The sequence below is a fragment of the Mixophyes fleayi genome, chromosome 3 (assembly GCF_038048845.1).
Source record: "Mixophyes fleayi isolate aMixFle1 chromosome 3, aMixFle1.hap1, whole genome shotgun sequence".
NCBI lineage: Eukaryota > Metazoa > Chordata > Amphibia > Anura > Limnodynastidae > Mixophyes > Mixophyes fleayi.
The window spans coordinates 234,913,045-234,932,606 of NC_134404.1; the positions used below are offsets into that span (position 1 = coordinate 234,913,045).

The 19,562-nt window shown below is 38.6% G+C and overlaps 1 long non-coding RNA gene across 1 annotated transcript in view; it reads left to right on the plus strand.

The window, feature by feature from the left end:
* Nucleotides 1-6,680: 6,680 nt before the first annotated feature.
* LOC142142904 (uncharacterized) overlaps nt 6,681-19,562 on the plus strand; it is a 40,313-nt gene continuing 27,431 nt past the window's right edge. Inside the window, exon 1 of the long non-coding RNA XR_012689387.1 lies at nt 6,681-7,148. This is a non-coding gene — a long non-coding RNA (uncharacterized LOC142142904). The remainder of the gene's footprint in view (nt 7,149-19,562) is intronic.

The window sequence follows — 19,562 nt, forward strand, 5'->3', positions numbered from 1 at the left end:
GTTTAACTTGCCCTGCCACCAGCTTAAGCAAGAGGTGTTAACTAGGTGGAATTCCACCCTGTACATGCTTCAGAGGATGGAGGAACAGCGCAAAGCCATCCAAGCGTATTGCACAAGCCATGACATTGGGAAAGGAGGGGGGATATATTTTACTCTTGCACAGTGGGGAATCCTTTCAGTGCTGTGCTAGGTGCAGAAACCATTTGAAGTTGTGACGTGTAAAGTAAGTGCAGACTCTGCTAGTTTGAGCCAAGTCATTCCTTTAATTAGACTATTGGAAAAGCAGCTTGAGAAACTGAGGGAGGAGATGAAAGCAAGCAATTCCGCAAAGTATGTTGGCCTTTTAGATCAAGTACTTAATTCGCTTTACAATGATCCTAGAGTTATTAAGATCTTGAACTTGGATCAGTACATTTTGGCCACTGTGCTTGATCCAAGGTTTAAGACCTACACTGAGTCTTTGCTTCAAAATGAGCGAGATGTGAACTTTTGCAAGTAACTTGGCTTGACGACATGTCCTCCTTCAGTTTCTCAAGCAGCTGCTGCTCGGAAAAAATTAAATTTTCCAAAAAGACGCAGGGAAGACGCAGGTGGCAGACCAGAACAGTTTAACATCTGGGTTGGTTTGAAGGATTTTTCAAACAAAATGTGTGACCTTGCCCATAACTCCATCCAATACGAATATTAACATGCAAAGGATGGTGGAGGAATATTTTCAAGAGGTAATTGATATGGAAATGTCACAGTCCCTTTCCTTACTGGGAAGAATAGCAGGCCATTTGGAAACCTATGTACAAACTTGCTTTGCAATACCTAAGCTGCCCACCCTCCAGGTTGTACTCTGAACGTGTATTCAGAACTTAGTCAGTGATTGCCATAGAAGGTTACTTCCAAAAAATGTGGAGAAAATGATGTTTATAAAAATGAACTACATCTTCCACGAGGAAGGCCTTCACCATCAAAGATATCCAAGCACTGACAGTTCTCTAATGGCGGATTCAAGCGGCGATGAATTGATAGTCTGTGATGATGACATACACACTGATATGGATGACGATGAAGCTGAAGATGATGACGATAACATCTTTTTAAAACTTTCTATTTAAGTGCAGGGTGCAATCTACCCCCAAAGAGGAAAGCGACTTGGGGCATTTCTACATCACGTACCGTCTTGAAAGGCTGCTGTTTTGGCAATTTCTCATTAAGGGTAGGGTGTCATACACAGACTGACCCCAAACTGGCTTTGTCCATTTCAATTTATATAGTACAGTCTATAACGGCTGAATTATTTAGTATTTTCTACAAGTGGAGGGGGGCCTATAGAGACAGAAACCAAACTGCCTTTGTCCATTTCAATTTATATTGTACAGTCTATAACGGCTGAATTTTTTAGTATTTTCTACAAGTGGAGGGGGGCCTAGAGAGACAGAAACCAAACTGCCTTTGTCCACTTCTTTAGATATTTAACTATAAGTGTAGGGTGTAACATAGACCCAAAGACGATGGCTGCATTGCCAATATGCATAGATGGAGAGGAAGACAATCTGGTTTGTGTGTAGAATTAATGACAGCCTACCAGGAATTAAACTGTTTTTTTTCATAATTTATTAGCTTTACAATTACATTACTTATCCAAGAAATAGGTGGAGCACTAAATTTGGTTATTTTATGCCCAAAAACATTGATTTTTAAACAAAATTGCAAAACAAAACCAAAACCAAAACCAAAACACGCAAGGGCGGTTTGGCAAAACCAAAACCACAACCAAAACACGACGGTAATCCAGATCCAAAACCAAAACCAAAACACGGGGGTCAGTGAGCGACTCTACTTTTTATAATACATGTTTCAGGATCCAACAAGATAAAAGTGGTACATACACTTGTGCTCCCGTTAGTATCTATTTAGAGGGTGGCGTAGAAAATTCTTGATTCCTACAGAGGTGTTATGTTCTCAAACGCATCATCAAATGGGTTACAAGATGTCATGAAAAACACAAATGGCAGGGTCTTTGTCAAGGCATAATGAACTGTGTGAAATTGTCCTGCTTTAAATAGTCCCCGGTGTTCGGTTTATTGTGAACCAGCCCTCGTTTTGAATTACAAGGGGAACGTTCGAAGAACATACAGCTGGTATTGTTTTCATTCCATCAAACCGAACACCGGGGACTATTTAAAGCAGGACAATTTCACACAGTTCATTATGCCTTGACAAAGACCCGGGATAGACAGGGTTGAAACCCGTTGGCTTGAGGACCCGGAATAACGAGTGACCAGGTGTGACCGCTGAGTGGTGATTCGAGCTACAGTCATTTCTACTATAGATGCGTTTTCACTTGGACTTGTGGTACAGGCATGATTATCTATGAGCGTGGAACAAATATCTTTAAAAACCTTCTTTAAAATTACCAATATTTATTACAATACACTTACATAAACCAAAATGAAAATAGCAACAGCATAATAATGGGCAATAAAACACGTTATGTGTTGATTCCTACCAGAGATAGTAAAAGAGATGACTAAAAGTAAAAGTCAAAAGGATTCCCGTGCCATCCCTCTTGGCCATCTCAGTAGATTTTTAAATGCTTTCTGGTGGAATTCCTTTAGGCTTTCCTTTCTATTTTATATAGTGAAGTCCTAATTACCATAATTGCTGGTAACCAAGATGAAATACCAATGTTCACAAAACCGGAAGTAATATATTTGTTATGCATTCCAAAGTGTGGAAATGAAAGCAATGATTAATATCATAGAAATCTAACATATCCTTATTCCAAATAAAATACTAAGCATTGAAAGTAAAAACTAAATCCACCGAGTAATAACAAAAATAAATCTTCAGCTTCTTCTCAGCTCCTGCACATCTTTTGGGGTGGCTACTTGGTGGGACTGGATGCTATTGAATTTTGAACCATTATTGCAGAGGCTGCTATTTGGCAAGAACTTCTGGACATCTTAAAGACAAGACGCACTCTCAAGGTTTAACTAGGGAACCTGAAGAGATTATTGGCCTTTGCGTTAGGGAAAGTATGTTAGAGAAGGGCTGATCTAGAACATCTGCCTTACTCTAAGGTAGCAATATCCACATTTACCTCTGAGGAGAAACATAAGCAACTAGGAGGTATTTATAATTAATAAAAACTCAGATGCTCTCTTTTAATTTACTTATACTGTGTGATGAAGGACCAACTCATCTTTACCTGCCGTTTCAGACCTATTTCCCAGTGAGGAGATTTTTATGGGAAACCATTTTATTCTCTAATATATCCCTTTCCAAATATTGTATTCACATATTCCTTACAGTTACCCTTTCTTGCAGTTTAGTCTTTGTGTATTCTGTAGCTGTGGGGAATTCTAGGGACTTATGTGAGAAAAGTGGTTTATTCATATTCCAGTAAAAAACACCTGTTATCTGTTTTTGTAAGAAAATATTCTTTGGTTTTGAATAAAGCAAATATTACATTATATTTATTAAATCTTATAATGTAAATGTATATGTAGCCCTGCTGCCATCTATTGTTATACACAATATCCATTATTATATTTAATAATCACAAATTGTATGCTTACATAAGAGTCATTTTTCCATCTTCTGTATGTTTTCCATGTGCATATAACAGCTGGGTGTAAATTTGTGAGAAATGTGTCCACTGCAGGCAGTTGGGAAGCAGAAGAAATTATGCAGTCTTAAGGAAGGACACATCTGAATGTCTCAGCAAGTCACCTGTGGACAATGGTGAGAAAACACACAAACACAGGTTATTTTGTGACATGTTATATCACGGTGCAGCCTATAACTCAAATTAGAAGTTTGTAGCTGCGTCTCCATTACCTGCTCAGGAATATTTTTGGACCTGCTGAACATGCCACACCTTCTATTTTACATCATACAATGCACAAAATTACTTAATATCTGCCTTCTGCAACATGTTTTAATTTAAATTAAGAAAATGTTCATGGTGTTGGTGTCTTTATTTTACAGTGTTTTTTTACAGGTGAAATATAGGTGACAATGGGCCTACGATGGCAGGGTATGCTAGCGCTTTATCATTTTAGGCAGGAAAGGGCTTGCTATGTCCTGTAGTTCACCAGCAAAAAAAATAATCTTTTTTTTAACGATTTCATTAACCCACACTCGGAGCACCTGGGGCATGACTGTGGCCTTTTGTTTTAATCATGGGCCTGTTTTTTCAAAGGATAGGGAGCTGCATTTTTTGGTGGTCCCCATTCTCCTAGGAAAATCTGCTTCATGTTAAATGGTCTTGAGCTAGTTTACCACAAGGCATGGGGATTACACATTGTGATTCCCTGCTATAGTGTCACTAGCCAAGTCTGTCATAGCCTAGTGCTCTTAGTGGCTTTTTTGCTTTTTAGTTCTTGTAGTGGCTTTTATGGGGGGTATGCGCGCTGCTTGTCCCCTTCCTTTCACCTCTACATGAGAAATAAATTATGTAAAATGTATGGTAAGCATCATGAGCTACATACAGTTTATGTTACAATGCAAGGGGTGCAAACTAGATTTCTGTTTTGCACATAAGTTAAATACTGACTTTTTTTCATGTAGCACACAAATACTTGATAGCTTATTTCTACACTGAAATTTAAAATTGATATTTGTGTGCTACATGAAAAAACAGTCAGTATTTAACTTATGTGCAAAACAGAAATCTAGTTTGCACCCCTTGCATTGTAACAAGGTTTTATCCAGGAGACTGAAATAAGATACCTGTTCATTTAAGATACTTAATGAATCAGGCCCCAGTGGCCTGATTCATTAAAGATCTTAAATGCAGAGGATCCTTATTTCAGTCTCCTGGACAAAACCATGTTACAATGGAAGGGGTGCAAATGAGTGTTCTGTTTTGCACATAAGTTAAATACTGACTGTTTTTTCATGTAGCACACAAATACTTGATAACTTATTTGTACACTAAAATTTAAAGTTGATATTTGTGTGTTACATGAAAAAACAGTCAGTATTTAACTTATGTGCAAAACAGAACACTCATTTGCACCCCTTCCATTGTAACATGGTTTTGTCCAGGAGACTGAAATAAGGATCCTCTGCATTTAAGATCCTTAATGAATCAGGCCCCAGATCCTTAACTAGGATATCCTGATCTGGTTTGCACTATAATAGAAAGACTACAAGCATGGGCCACCCTGCTAAAGTGAGAACAAGTACCAGGCTGATCTTTATTTGGCCGCTGCCTCAATGGGGAGGTGGACCACAAAAAACAGCCTCACATAATCCCAGAAACTGATATTCACTTGGGCTCTTTCCACTTGAGCTTCCTGTTGTTACCAACCCATCGCAAACAGCCAGCATGAGAAACCACTTGAGGTTGGGTCTCAGTAACGGAGTCTTTTTGGGGAATTCCAGCTTTGATAATTTTGGGTGTAATGTACCACGGTGTTTGTCGGACTATTTTAAACCCGACGCAGATCGCTGACCATCACTGCAGTTTTGGACCTCCAAATCACCGGACTGATTACTCAGTGGTTTGAACGGCCCAAATGCAAATCGCTGGCATTGGTAGCGGGTTTCATATCACCCAAAACTTCACAAACGGGAAAGTGTACATTTTTAAAAACTGACCTGTTTCTGATTGGGTGATTTTACATAAGCATAAAATTGCGTAATTTAGACATCAGCTGCGCTATGTATAATGCATTCTAATATTAGTTGATAGAGGTTTCATGAGCTAGTGAGAGCAGGAATAGATGATGATAGTGTAGTTTATTAGAGCACAAAGATTACTGAAAGTTGTCTTGTCCATTTCTATGAACTTGTTACTTTTCTGTTTCTATATTATTTGGTCATTGTATTTTTTGGTTTCATTGTTGTCTGTGGTATTTGTGTGGTAGTGTCAGTGTAGTCAGTCTTTATTTTTCTGTGATTTTTATATTAGATTTAGAGTTATGATCAGTGGGAGGATAGGGGATGATGCCAAGGATAGGGGTGAAAAAAGGCAGCCGTTAAGAGAGAAGAGTGGAGAGAGGCAGGGGGACAGGGGAGTAGGCATGCAGGGAAGTCCAAATCTGGCAGAAATGTCAGGTTTAGTCATGATGAGAATTGTTCACTTATTACAGAATCATTTTGGATTCTGAGCTGCCATAAAGACAGCTGTGGGCAGGGGTGTTCGCTGCTGTTAGTGGTGTAGGACCTTTTAAAAGAAGAGGAAAGGAGTGTGGCATGGACCATGGGCTATGGGCACCCCTTTGTGGTTTAATGAGCTTCTAATGAGGAGGATGTAAAGCAGCTGGTGAGTTTGGTGAGTAAAAGATAATATGTACCATTAAAACCATATTAAACAATGTTTCTAATTGTTGCATATACCAAATTAAATAACATGCTTTAAAAAGCATGAAGAACCAATAAGATAAATGCTTGTGTAAAAATGCCAGATCTATGTGCTTTATTGCAGAACATAAACATATTTAACATGCTTAAAAAGTATCAACATTTCCTCCCATAGTTCATTTCACAGGTTCTTCAGGGCATCAGGAGATTCCACTGTACTCACATCATGCCGATGATAAGGTAGCAAGTGAGTTTACCTTTACAAATTATATATTAATGTTATTAAAATTACCTCTCCCCCTTCCCTAAAAAATGTACAAAAAGAAAATTCAAGTAAGATATATTGTATTATTTCCTTTTAGGACCTTCACACATGTATGTTTTACAAGCGCCCCCACATGAGACTGCTAAACAGGAGCTATAGGATGCCACATAGCCAGAGCCGGAAATAATTCTGCAATAAGCAGCCTGCAAAAAGTGCAAGGCAGAAACAAGATCACCCCAGGCTATCCACCGGTAGGTCCCGACGCTGGCAAGCCACGCCCCCACCTATTCCGTTGTTCCGAGTGCCAAGCCAGCTGCAGAGAGCCCAAACGCGACAGCGTTATACTTTTTACTTTTACACAGCAGCACGAGTATGCGGCTGTGCCTCTTATCCAAAAAACGGAAGTTCGGCTTTTGACACTCAGGCTTGCGTTCCGAGGCGGAGGAAGTGTCAGAGAAGTTTATCGTTTACAAACTGAGGCTGGCGGCGTTGAAAAAAAGGGAGTCTTCGGTGCCAGTCTCATTACATTTAATGGATTTCTGGATCCTTGGGATACCTTTGGGACATTATTTACGAGGTAATCTTCATATGACTGTTTTTTTTCAATACACGCTACCGTTTTGGATGCACTCCATGCTTTTATATGTTTTTTTTTACTGGATATTCTTTTTGATTTTTTCTACTTGGATTGTATCTTTTTATAATAAAATATTGCATTTTTTACTCTTTTGTTTGTTATTTATTTGTGCATATTTTCTTCCCTACATTCATATTGTCCATTCAGGAATGCTTTAGATATAATTGGATTGGTTTTATTTATTTATTATATATTCATATATTTTTTTATTTTGCTTTATATACACATATAATATTTTTTTTGTTTTGGAGAGCATTTGTCATTTCCTTTATCACATAGCGCCATGGGTCATCATCATTATTATTATTCTAATGTCTCAGCAGTCTTCATTGCAGAAAATTACTGTGAAGTGAGCCTGTTTTAGAAATTCTCACATTTTGTTACCAGTGGAAAAAATTAAATATTATGCCAATAAGCCTCATTTTATAAGAGAATATAAATGCAGTGACTCCCTGGTGTAATGCAATAGACACTTTACAGTGCCTCCAGGTAGGAGCTTGTTAAGTGAATGCTTTTTGCCATAGTTATTTGAAAGTCAATGCATGTTAAAAAATGTTTAAAAAATATATTTCAAGAATGAGATATGGATAAATAAGGATATTGGAGAGGGGAGAGAAAGAAATGTGGCATGAGTGATGAGGAAATAAGGGCATGTGAAATGGGGAAGCAAAGCAGCATGGCATAGTGTGATGAAGGGGGGCCAAAGCAGCATGGCACAGGCTGATGAAGGGGGGCCAGGAGAAGAGGGGAGCAAAAGCAGCATGGAGGGCGCAGTGTGATCATAAAGAGGCACAGCATGGTGATGAAGGGCCGGGGCACATTAATGTGTGTGTGATGGCACAGCGGGTTTGTGGCAATGTAATGTGTGTGTGGTAGGTGGTGGCTAACTAATGGGTGCTTTTTTGTTTGTGGGGTGATGATGGGGCAATTTAATATTATAGTGGGGACTATTATTTTAAGATGGGGTGGTTTTGGGGCTATTAATTGAATGTGGGGCTGAGTTTGAGGAGCATGAGGTCTATTTATTAAATGTGAATATGAATTATTTAATGGCAGTGATGGTTGCGGGAAATAGGAATATTTATTATGCGTAAATGCTATTAATTTATTGCTGGGGCTGTCTGGAGGGAGGGAAATAGGTTTATTTATTAAATAGGAATACTATTACTTTAATGTTGGGGCTGGAGGAAGGCCTAAGTATTAATTGTGGGTCCTATTGATTTAACGCTGGGCTGGTTAGAATTTTCTAAATGTACCCATTTTTCCCTAAATAGGGCCCCCAACATTCCAGGTTCCAGACAAGCCGCAGCTAAAGAAACCAGCAGCCACAGGTGGTGACAAGAACAGGTAGGACAGTCTGTCAAATGTTCTGAGTCTACTGGGACAATCCCGATTTTTGGTGACTGTTCTGCTCAATCTAAGGGGCAGGTCAAGATTGTGCACTCTTTATATACACACTGCATTCTTTATATACTACACTAGGGTGCTAACTGTCCTTTGTGGGCTGCCTCTAGTGTCTGCTCCTGCCTCTTTGATGGCTGGCCACACCCCCCTCTGGTGGGCCCCTAGCGTTGCAGTCCCCTGGTGGGCCCTTCATGCCCCAGTCCGACACTGGATCACCCTGCTGAGTGACCATCAATCCCTGGCCAAACACCCTCTAATCCAGACATGGCATTGGCTATTAGACAATTCCGCCAAGTTCAGCCACAATATATAGACACACAAAAAAATCATATGTGCAGTATAAGCCAATACATTCACAAGAGCTTGAAGTTTCTCAACTCCATAGAGATTTCACAAAACCAGAACTTAAATGCTCTCTATCGCTTTGACCGCAACCTGATGCAGATGGTCATTGTTAATAATATTTTAATAGGAGCTGTCAGAGAGCTTAGCTCAAATATGGTATACCTGTGAGGATGTGGGGTTCTTGATATTACTCAAACCAACAGCATGTATAAATCCAACAAGATTTATTTAAGTGTATACTTAACAGTCAGGAATATCAACAGAATACAACAGAGTAAAATACAATCACCAAGTGGGTAACAGAGTCTAACAAATGGCAGGTTACACTTCCCAAAGTAGGTGACTCGCAAAAATCCCAATAGCACACAAATCTAATGGAGTACTGATGTCAAGTTTACCCTAGCAAGAGCATCACCTCTTAGGTCATTCTTTCCCAAAATGAACACCCCTCTGATCCCTCAGAGGCTCTGTTTTATGACCCACCAGGGATGATAATGGGAATTGACAGCTCCCTTCCCTGAGATATCTTCTGATAGGATAAAACATGTCATTGCCCAAAACTGGTTATTTGTTATTTTGGCAGGAAGTGATTGTTTGCTTGTGTTTTCTTTGCCACCATTCCAGATAATTAAAGCTGTGATCACTTTTTTTTGGCAAACTTTCTCGTGGTTTTCATTTTATTATAACATTAAAGATTTGTGGTTTTAGTGTTATGTGCAGGAGAGAGAACATCAACTGCTATACTGTGATAAAGGAAGTGTCCATCCATGCTTTCTTCACCCTGTGGATTTAGCTAGTTGTCTGCAAACTGCATTATACTCTTTTCTGCTCAGCTTTATACATAAACATCATCTGTGTCAGTAGTGGGGTTATATGAATCTCCAGAAATTATCTGAGACAAATTAAACATCAAAACTTGTGAATCATAATGAATGCCACTGATTTGAAAATTAAAAAAGAAAATTACCCCAAAGAATTTTATAATGTGATCGGTCCATACTCTAAAAGATTTGTGGTCTTGTCCAGGAGGGAAAGCTGCTCTATACTGTTATGGATTCACTAAGGAGAGGTTACATATGAGCTGATATGCTCTCGTGCTGTAGTCCCATATGCTTAATAAAAAGCCTGTTGTAGCAGGAAAAGAGGAGGGTGGGAGTGGGCAGTGTGATAGGATGTCCAATAAGCTAGCTTCAATGCCAACTCATAGCCTGGAGTAGCTATTAGAATGGAATAGGAATGTTTGGGACAGGTGAGTAGGGATATAATATTTTTTTAGATATTAGGAAAGTTCAGCCCCCCCCCTCCAAAGGGTGTCTATATAGTGTACATAGTCGCATATTGGGCATCTTGCCCGACTAGACAAATCTAGCCATTTCATTTTCTAATGTTTTCGATACTTTTGATGGAATTTTGATTGTAAGAGTTTGAAATAGGTATAATCTACCAACTCACAATATAAATTGTCTATACCAATCTTACAGACTTTTCTTTAGAGTATCTAACAAAGTTGGGAAGTTTGCCTAATATAGCTGATCATAATGACTGATTAGGAAGATGTCCAAACATTTATCTTTTTCTGGTTGTAATTCTGTCTGAGTACTTGTTGAAGATAGAATTTCAGATTTATCCTTGCTGATTTTGGAGCTGGACAGTTCTCTGTGTATCTGGTGTCGAAGTCGTATAATTGGATGAATGAAAGTATATTGGTTAATATTGTTTTATCGTACGATTGCACTAAGTATGCCACGCTACACGTGGCATAGTGCGATCACACGGTAAAATACGCATGCACACACTCACACTACAATATTTAGTTATTTATATATTTCATATTTATATTGATTCCAATCCACAGTGATTTATGAGCAGATAGTATTTAGTTTATTATTAGTTTATATAATATGATTATATGTACACTTCGGTGTTATTTAAGGTTCAGGTTATAGGAAATGTGTCATGTCTGATATAATTTTAATCCCCTATTCATCAGCAGCTGTCCGGTTCATTCGCCAAAGAGATCGCATATTGCATACTCTAGTTATTGATGTTAGGGAATAAATAGTCAGAGTGATACCAAACTGTAAAATGCTAATGGACTAGTTGTAACTGGTTTCTGGGAGGGAGAATCATCTGGAATGTTGACTCTCAGCCTTTGAGGGGGGTTGTTTGAACTAGCCTATGACCTGTTTACACTGGACCTATCTGAAGTCTGGACCTATAGAAGCAAGCCACGTCATCTGCATTGTTCTCTCTGTAACACTGAATGTATATAATCATAGCTGTGCTATCACTAGCCTCAGTCTACTCTGACCACAGTATTCTAGAGTGATATACTGTCCACTGGTACCCGTGGGACCGCAGCGAGCGCATGCGAATGCAGCCGTATATATTTATCTTTTGGTATTGGCTGTACTGTATTATAATCATGTGTTGAATTGTTAAACTTTGCATCTGCTAAAATAAATTACTTTGTGCTTCGGAAACACAATGCAATCGCTTGGGCAATGCTTATTTGAAAACGATAGAATTACTTTAATACTGGGTTTCCTTAAGAAGGTAAGGTACTAATAAGTAGGGATTTATTAATGCCAATAAAACACCATTGGGGTACATAGAGAGTTTAAATTCTTGGGAGCCAGCTTGTATTCCCATTATGTTGGGTTACTGCGAATTCAAGATGTCAATGTCTCCATCATGAGGGCAAAGATTAGGGGGGACAAAAAATAACCCTGTCTGCAATGAAAAAGAGGGTCAAAGTGGTACCATTAGCAAAGACTGAGGAAAAGGGTATAGTATAGTGTTGTGATACTGTTCAAGAAGCTTCCATGGTAACCCTTTCTTTAAGAGTACATCTCATAAAATGACAAGAAACCCCATCAGAAACACCACCAGAGCTAGAATTAACTTTTCATTGCTTGCATGGATTAGTTTTATCCCTCTCCTTGAGATGTCCGACAATTGATGGCCTGGAAGAAATTCTATTTGGTCTGGCTGAACCAAAGTTGGCATAATAGAGGCAAGTCTGTTAGCTAGTAAATTGGCAAATAACTTCAACTTCACATTACAGAGAGATAAGGGCCTGTAGTTGGCACATAAACTGTGCTCACATTCTTCTTTAGGGATGACAAGCATGTCTGTCTTGACGATGTCTCTTTCAAATTTCTTGCTTTCAAGATAATGTAAAAGCATAGGCACCATTTTATAGTAGGATGCTGTGAGTGCATCAGGACCAAGCGCTTCTGCATTTTTAAAGGACTTTACTGTCTGCAGAATTTCTTCTGTTGCTATTTATTTATTTAAATCAGAATTCTGTGTTTCTAATAGCTTGGGCTGATTAGAAGTGTGTAAGTCTAATGTTTTTTGGCAAGCTAGTTAAGATATTATAGGTGGTGTAAATTATAAAGGGAGATGTAATATGTTTGAAATTTTTCTGCATTTTTTTTTCAGGTAGGTTGATAGATAGGTTGGTTTAATTTAATTTGGTAAATTTACACATTAAAATCGGGCTGCTTTTCCCCCTCTCTCATAAAATCACTGGATGGCCTTGGCTGCTTTAGATTATAGCAATTTATCAACCTGGCCTCTGAGTGCAAAGAGTTTGATTTTATGTTTTACGTCTTGGGTTTTTCTGGTGACGATCAGTTGGATCAATGCATGTAATAAACACAGAAAAGAATCCCCAAACACACTGCAATAACTAGCAAAGAGCTGCTAATTTTGTTTATACATAAAAATGCAGAAATCTTAGTTGCACACATTTGTAAATGTATGGAAAGCCATCCGCCCCGTCAAGGTGCTTCTACTAATAGGGTGGTCCTAACTCTAAACAGTGATAGTCCCTATACTTGGGTCATACATATATGTGTTTTAGAGCTAACATACCAAGAGGTCCCCCAAAAGCCTCCAAATGGCAATAGAGCACCAGCACATACATGTGACAAATTTTGCAAAAACTTTTCTTTCTGAAGATGACAAACTGATAATTGCGCCAATAATAGTTACCTTATGAGTTTCACATCTGATTGTAGGAGAGATATTGAATGAGGCACTGTTATCTTGAAAGTCCTCAAGTACATGTGTGATCTTCTGTATATTTAATTTTTTTTAGAATATGATTGTTCATATACCATGTCGAAGTCGTATAATTGGATGAACAAAAGTATATTGCTTAATATTGTTTTATTGTGCGATTGCACTCAATATGCCACGCTACACGGGGCATGGCGCTATCACGCGGTAAAATACGCACGCACGCACTCGCACTACAACATTTAGTTATTCATATATTTCATATTTATATTGATTCCATTCCACAGTGATTTATCAGCAGATGGTATTTAGTTTATTATTAGTTTATAAATTATGATTATATGTACACTTTAGTGTTATTTAAGGTACGTGTTATAGGAAATGTGTCATGTCTGGTATCATTTTAATCCCCTATTCATCAGCAGTTGTCCGGTTATTTAGCTGAAGAGATCGCACATTGCATACTCTAGTTAGTGATGTTAGGTAATAAATACTTAAAAGTGAAGCTGACTGTAATGTGTAAATAGACTAGATTAAACTGGTTTCTGGGCAGGAGAATCATCTGGAATGTTGACCCTCAGCCTTGGAGGAGATTGTTTGAACTAGGCTATGACCTGTTTACACTGGACCCACCTGAAGTCTGGACCTATAGAAGCAAGCCACACCATCTGCATTGTTCTCACTGTAACACTGAGTGTATATAATAACAGCTCTCACTAGCACTGGCCTCAGTCTACTCTGACCACAGTATTCTGGAGTGAAATACTTTCCGCTGGTGCCAGTGGGAGTGCGGTATGTATTTATCTTTTGATATTGGTTGTACTGTATTATAATCATGTATTGAATTGTTAAATTTTGCATCTGCTAAAATAAATTACTTTGGAAACAACACAATCGCTTGTTCAATGCTTATTTGAAAATGATAGAATTACTTTAATAACCATTTGTGACCTTGTGACCCGGGGGTAAATTTATCAAGCTAAGGGTTTCAAAAAGTGAGAGTCAGATTATAGCTGTCATTTTGTAGAATGTACTAAATAAATGATAGCTAGAATCTGATTGTTAGCTATAGGCAACATCTCCACTGTTTTTACACCCGCAGCTTGATAAATTTACCCTCTGAATTTGCAGCTCTACCAAAACAGGTTAGTGACCAATCCAGGATACAAGGAGACCTCAGCTGACCTGTGTGAGCAGTTTGTGCTATGGTCAGTCAAAATCATGTCTCAAGTTCCTGGGAAAGGAAGAATAATTTAGGGTTGAATAGGTGAGAGGGGGAAAAGATATATAGAGACTACCAGGGAATGTCTTCCAAGATAACAAAGCAGTACATCCTGTTGCAAATAATGGGCTACCAACAAGCTATATTGCCTAGGTAAAGGGAGAGAGGGAGAGTCATCGACACAAAGTAGGATTAAGGTGCAAGCTTTGGAGTCTTCCAAATGCTTTTTTAAATGTTTAAGTTCTGATTCCACAACTTCTTGAAAGTTGCATATATCGTTGACGTTCTGTTCCATTGCAGCAGTTATGGAACCTAGAATCACTGGGTTGCTACTTAAATTCAGCAGTAAGTACCTTAATCTCTTTGTGTATGACTGTCCTGAATTCAGACTATATATCTGATGTAATATAATTCCTTAATTCCAGTGATATAACAGTTGTGTATATCAATATAAACAAAAATACCTTGGTGCTAAAGATATGGTGGTGAACTGTTGATACCAATGTATGAGGTCTGCAGCCTTAAAAAATATATATAAAAAAGCACAAAAAAGTTTACAATGGTATAACAATCACAATGAACTGGTGAAACACTGCGGAATTTCAACAAATATAATTTATTAACATATGAATATAAATATAAAACATAACCAGTGGTAGCGCCACTTGATTTCAAACAAATTGACTACAATAGCTGGTCATTAAAACATCAAATATATAGGTGCACCTATAATGACATGTATATATATTGGCCAAGAGTCAATAATATAACGGCAAAATCTGAGAATAATAATACTCAATCCATTTTGATGGACAGCAGTGGGGCATTTAAAGCATACATGCCAACCTCTGTTGATGAGCAAGAAAAAACCTGTGTGCCAAGGGTGTGGCCACAATATATTGGAGGCGTCGTCAACATGGTACATACATTATGATAAAATATTACATTTATCATGTCCTCCCCATGCACATCATGCCACACCCCCCCCCAGACACATTACGACACCCCCAGTCCACTGTACTTATTTATGATTCTGATGCTGCTGGCATCCATTAGGGTGGGAAAGGTTAGCCAGTTTAGGCATGTTTACTTTAGAAAAGAGGCGTCTAATGGGAGATATGATTACTATGTACAAATACATTAGGGATCAATACTGAGAGCTTTCATGGGAACTTTTTACCCCAAGGACCATACACAGGACATGTGGTTAGAGGAGAGGAAATTTCACAACCAGCAAAGGAAGGGGTTCTTTACAGTAAGGGCAGTCAAGATATGGAATTCATTGCCAGGGAAGGTTGTGATGGCAGATTCAATAGATATGTTTAAGAAAGGGTTAGACAAATTTTTAGCGGAAAGGTGTATCCAGGGAAACGACCGTTAATTAAAATGAAGGATAGTAGTGGATATAGGGTAAAAATAGGACTGCAATATTGAGTCTGGGGGGATTTTTCACAATTGAAACAGATTGGCGGTTGCTTACTCTGGATTAATTTCAAATATAAGTGCAGGATCGCAGGAGATCCAAAATAGGTTGAACTTGATGGACTGGTGTCTTTTTTCAACCTCATCAACTATGTTACTATGTTACTATGTTACTATATCAACTATGTTAACTTCCTGTAGAGTGAGAAGGGAAGCTCTTAGTCTGACAAGATTAAAAAATCTCATGAGTTTAGAGCTCCTCGCCTTGCTCTGCAGTCTGTGTCCTGTCCGGGAACTGGGAGCAACTATCAGATTCCTCCTGCTAACCAGAGCTGGATTAAGGCTCGGGGGGCCCAGGGCTCTTAATACAGGGGGGCTCCTATGATGTAATATAGTTATAAAACACATTTTCAACATATACACAGGCAATACTGTGTGCACTACTGTTAGGTGCACACAGTTCTCCATTTACAGGCAGTACAGTGTGAAGCAGGACATACTTCCAACCTGTCCTTGGAGTCAAAGTCCTGTCTAACGGGGCAGTCATCATCATCATCATCATTTATTTATATAGCGCCACTAATTCCGCAGCGCTGTACAGAGAACTCACTCACATCAGTCCCTGCCTCATTGGGGCTTACAATCTAAACTCCCTAACACACACTCACAAACAGACACACGGACTACGGTCAATTTGTTAGCAGCCAATTAACCTACCAGTATGTTTTTGGAGTGTGGGAGGAAACCGGAGCACCCGGAGAAAACCCACGCAAGCATGGGGAGAACATACAAACTCCTCACAGATAAGGCCATGGTCAGGAATCAAACTCATGACCCCAGTGCTGTAAGGCAGAAGTGCTAACCACTTAGCCATCCACCAAATTCAGGACAGTTGGCAGACTGTCCTGGTCTCTCCTACCTGTATTGTCACTTTCACAACTTGTGGCTGCTAGTGTCTTTAGATCAGTTGCTACATGTTCGGATCCTGGAATGTTGTGGGTACAATTTGTAAAAAAAAAAAATGGGTACATGAAATTTAGAAAACTCCAACCAGCCCCATTGTTAAATCAATATAGCACCCATGATTTAAAATTAGGCCTCCCTCCAGCCCCAGCATTAAAATAATAGTATTCACACTTGATAAATACATCTATTTCCCTTCAACTAGCCCTGACATTAAATTAATATCATGCGCATTTAATAAATATACCTATTTCCCTCCAGCAAGCCCCATCCTTAAATTAATAGTATTCCCATTTAATAAATAAACCTAATAAACCTATTTCCCTCCCCCCCAAACAACCCCAGCAAGAAATTATATAGCATTTCCATTTAAAAAATATACCTATTTCCCGCAACCATCAAATCCATTAAGTAATTCATATTCACATTTAATAAATAGACATTTTTTTCCCCAAAAAGCCCCACTTTCAATTAATAGCCCCCAAACCACCCCAGCATTAAATTAAAGGTTCAATCACCCCATCTTAAATTGATAGTCCCCACTATTAAATTAAATTGACCCATATCACGCCACAAATAAAATAGCACCTATTAAACAATTAGCCACCTATCCTACACCATTAAATGAATAGCCTATATTAACACTTTCCTCCTTCCCTCAGGCCTGAGTGTGTGTCCCTAATTGAGATTAAGCCACTATAAAGTCCCCAAATCATATTAAGCTATACAGTAGTGTCCCATGTTCAAATTATGCCACACAGTAAGGCCGTTATTTCATGTTATGTCATACAGTAGTGCCCCAGTTCTTATTATGCCACACAGTAATGCCCCCAAATCATAGTATGCCACAATAGTGCCCCCAGATCATATTATGCCATAAAGGAGTACCCTCAATTCGTATTATGCCATACAGTAGTGCCCCCAAATCATATTATGCCACAGCGTTAACATATTAACACCACTAAATTAATTTTCATAAACTGTGAGATTATATAAATATTAATTTGTAATAATTATGGATTATATAGAAAGAGCATACTAACTGCAATACTGCAATTTACAGTATATTAAAAATCAGCTTGGAGCTCTGTAACCCCATGGCTTCTTTTATGTCATTGTAAGGCCTCAGAATTTTCTGTATTAAGCTTCCCTTTCCCCCCGTTTTCTGTAGCATCCTTCCCCCCCCCCATTTTCCGTAGCATCCTTTCTCTTCCCCCCTGTTTTCAGTAGCAGTCCCCCCGTTCTCCCCCACTTTTTCTGTAGCATCCTCCCCCCCCGTTCTCTGTAGCACCCTTTCTCTCCCCCTCCCTGTTTTCTGTAGAATCCTTTCTCTCCCCCCTCCCCGTTTTCTGTAGAATCCTTTCTCTCCCCCTCCCCGTTTTCTGTAGAATTCTTTCTCTCCCCCCTCCCCGTTTTCTGTAGAATCCTTTCTCTCCCCCCTCCCCGTTTTCTGTAGAATCCTTTCTCTCCCCCCTCCCTGTTTTCTGTAGAATCCTTTCTCTCCCCCCCTGTTTTCTGTAGATTCCTTTGTCTCCACCCCACTGTTTTCTGTAGAATCCTTTCTCCTAAATACAATGCAATTTAAATATCCATGACACCTCTCCCTGACAGAGTTTTCTATACCTGTGTCCACCCTCTTATACTGTAATAGAATTAATATTTTCAACCCCTAAAACCACATGGGTTACAATTATATTTTTCATAAAAGTGTCTTGAACCACTATGGCCCTGATTCATCTCCGAACGCAATGTGAACGCAGCATTTCCTTTTGAAATGCTGCCAGGGCATAAGTATACAGACAGACAGAACACAGTGCAGGATAGGCACATGAATAAGTGCAATATAAAATCCCATTAGAACACATGCAAAATAAACTATTTAAAAAAATTAAATTTCAATTTAAAGTTTACATCCAGGATTGATAGTACTAGTATAGAATATTTAGAACTGGCCCTTGAAAGTAAAGGTTCTGAAATTCATTCAAAGACTTTTATTAAAGAGGTTGATACAAATAGCTATCTGCACTATGACAGCTGTCACTTGATGAAGTGGAAAGATAATATTCCTAAATCGCAGTTTAATCGTATTAAACGTAACTGTTCAGATGATAATTCATACAGGGAATAATCCCTCATCTTTGCCGAAAGATTTAGGGAGAGAGGTTATCCAGATCCAATTATTTTTGAGGCATTAGTTAAAACAAATGGTGTGGATAGAAAAGATATGTTGGTATATAAGAACAAAAATCAGGAGGGACGACAGGGTTTTGTCCCTTTCATTACTGAATATAGTAAAGATGAGAAGAGAATCAAGTCTGTTTTGAATAAGCATTGGAACTTAATCTGCATGGACACTATTTTGGGCTCTGTAGTTTCATCTAAACCAGATATTGTCTTTAAGAGAACTAGGAATTTAAAGTCCCTGCTAGCACCTAGCCTACTAAAAAAGGTGAAAGATACTAAGACTACATTTCTTAATAACTCAGGGAAAGGTGCTGATCCTAGCGGTCTTAAATTTAAAGGGATTGAGCATGTGGTGTTGGGTGCACGTGGTGGAGACTTGGGGAGGAAACTCACGTGTAGAGAGATGTACTGGTTATATAAATTAGATACTTTGGCACCGGTAGGTCTCAATGAAGCATTTGAAATGACCTCTTTCCTTGTATAATGTATATACTGTTGGTAACCCTTTTCTCTTTTTTAGGATTATCGTCATCTAGCACTTTATTGGTGTGATGTCCTTTTGGCTAATATTGTACATTGATTTATATAGCTAGATTGGCTATGTATTAGTTTGATCCGTTACATGGAGCCCATATTTTGTGGGTTGATTATGTATATTTGGTATTGTATGTATCACTATATTGTTCCAATGTATGGAATATTTTATATATGTAATAGTCAGAATTCTATGTATTAGATAGCATTTTATTTGTGTTAGATATGATGGCCCTGATTGTAACATCAAT